Source organism: Macaca fascicularis, chromosome 6, assembly GCF_037993035.2.
Source record: "Macaca fascicularis isolate 582-1 chromosome 6, T2T-MFA8v1.1".
Lineage (NCBI taxonomy): Eukaryota > Metazoa > Chordata > Mammalia > Primates > Cercopithecidae > Macaca > Macaca fascicularis.
In genome coordinates this window covers 186351545-186353863 of record NC_088380.1, presented here as the reverse complement: position 1 = coordinate 186353863, position 2319 = coordinate 186351545, and the positions used below count along the sequence as shown (strand labels likewise).

At 47.7% G+C, this 2319-nt stretch overlaps 1 non-coding gene across 1 annotated transcript; it reads left to right on the top strand.

Annotated features, from left to right (window-relative positions):
* The first annotated feature begins 512 nt into the window (after positions 1 to 512).
* Positions 513 to 655, top strand: LOC123574338 (U4 spliceosomal RNA). The gene has a single exon (XR_012414624.1). It is a non-coding gene; the product is annotated as a U4 spliceosomal RNA (small nuclear RNA).
* The last annotated feature ends 1664 nt before the right edge of the window (positions 656 to 2319 follow it).

The following is a 2319-nucleotide window of genomic DNA, read 5'->3' as shown; positions in this document are numbered from 1 at the left end:
AGACTCTGGGTATCAGCCCTGGGTCCTAGGCCCTGGGTATAAGCCATGTGTCCTAGGCTGTGGGTATAAGCCCCGCGTCCTAGGCTCTGGTGATAAGCCTTGGGTCCTAGGCCCTGGATATAAGCCTGGGGTCCTAGGCTCTGGGTATAAGCCCCAGGTCCTAGTCTCTGGGTATAATCCCCGCATTTTAGGCTTTGGGTATAAGCCCTGGGTTCTTGGTCCTGGATATAAGCCCCATATTGTAGGTCACCTACCAGATTGAGAGCCCAGTCAAAGTTCTTTCTCAAGGTGTGTCTAGGACGTCAGAAAACCGAGAGATATGGCCAGACTCTGAGCCCCCCGAAAAGGGTTCCCAGACCTTTTGCGAGAGGGAGGCTTTGCCTGCCCAGAGCCCACCGAGTCTTGGAGTCTTAGAGGGCTGCCCAGCTCCTCAGGTAGGCCTGTCTGCACCTCAGCCTCACCCTGGTCTGGGTATCCACCCCATACAGATATGTTTTTAAAAATTGAGGAATAGCTTTGCACAGTGGCAGTATTGTAGCTGATGAGGTTTATCCAAGGCGCAATTATTGCTAATTGAAAAATTGAGGAATAGTTTAGTAAAACACACAGATCTTAAGTATGTAGTTCAATGGTTTTTTACAAGTATCTGTCTGTAGCCAACACCCCAATCAAGGCAGAAAACATTGCCACCATTGTAGAAAATTCCCCCCAATCCCTTTACAGTCTACTCAACTTCCCTAGTCCCCTAATCCCCAAGCAGCCATTATTCTGATTTGTATTCCAGAAAAGTAGTTTTTCTGGAGTTTTTTTTTTTTTTTTTTTTTTTTTTTTTTACAGAGTTTCGCTCTTGTTGCCCAGCCTGGAGTACAGTGGTGTGATCTCAGCTCACTGCAACCTCCACTTCCTAGGTTCAATCAATTCTCCTGCCTCAGCCTCCCAAGTAACTGGGATTACAGGCGTGCACCACCACACCTGACTAATTTTTGTATTTTTAGCAGACATGGGATTTCACCATGTTGACCAGGCTGGTCTTGAACTTCTGACCTCAGGTAATCCACCCGCCTCTGCCTCCCAAAGTGCTGGGATTACAGGTGCGAGCCACCATGCCCAGCCTGGTTTTGAATTTAATAAATCTGTATTACATCCTTTGCATGGCTCCTTTAGTTTAAAACACTGTGTTGTTGTTGTTGTTATAGAGATGGGATCTTGATCCATTGCCCAGGCTGCTTTCAAACTCCTGGGCTCAAGTGATCCTCTGCTCTTGGCCTCCCAAGTGTTGGGACTGCCGGTGAGAGCCATTGCACCAGCCAGAGTCGAATTCTGACTCTCGTGAGAGCAGCCACTTGAATATAAAGGCTCAGGAATTCCTCCTCATGTTTGCTGCGGGAGCACTTGACCTCTGAGTATCAGTTAGCCATTGCCACAGTTATCCTGTGTAACAAACCATCCCCACATCTCAGTGGCAAACAGTAATAATCATTTATTTCTTACTCATGCGTTTGTGAGTTGGCTGGGCAGCCCTGCTTCACGTGCCTCTCATCCTCTTCCTGGGACCAGCAGGGCCAGGCTCATCTCGGGCTCATGTCAGGGCCCTGAGAGACGGCACATCTAACCCCACAAGCACCTTTCCAGTTTTGCTGTGTCATGCCTGCTGGCATCCCTTTGGCCAAGTCCAATGTCAAGGGGTGGGAAAGGGAGGCTACGGCGAGGGTGTGAGTGTGGGTGAAAAACTGGGGTGGATCATTCAATCTACGTTACCAGTTTCCTGCCAGTGTAAGTTAAGAGACGGAGCTTCATCGGAATTGAAAGGATGAGGAGAGATTTCTGTTTAACTTAATATGTTGATAAGTTAGGAATTCTTGTTTTTCATATTTCAGCAGCTCAGTACTCTCTTTAAGAGAACCTGTCTGGGGCCAGCTTTTACCGTACAGATCCTGGTCATACATAATCTGTCTCCCATCCAGGCGGCCCTCCAACTGGCATGGTCTGATTTATTGCAGTTTAAAGGGAGCTGAAAAGGATATGTAGTCATTTAAATGAATTTCTTAGATGTGTTTCCCCTCTTCCCCCTGGCCTGGAGTGGATTCAAGGACACAAAATGTATAAACACTTTAATTAATTTAAAAATGCAAAACTGGGCAGGGCGTAGTGGCTCATGCCTGCAATCCCAGCATTTTGGGAGGCTGGGGTGGGCGGATCATGAGGTCAGGAGATCGAGACCATCCCGGCTAAAAGAGTGAAACCCCGTCTCTACTAAAAATACAAAAATTAGGTGGGCGTGGTGTTGTGTGCCTATAGTTCCAGCTACTCAGGAGGCTA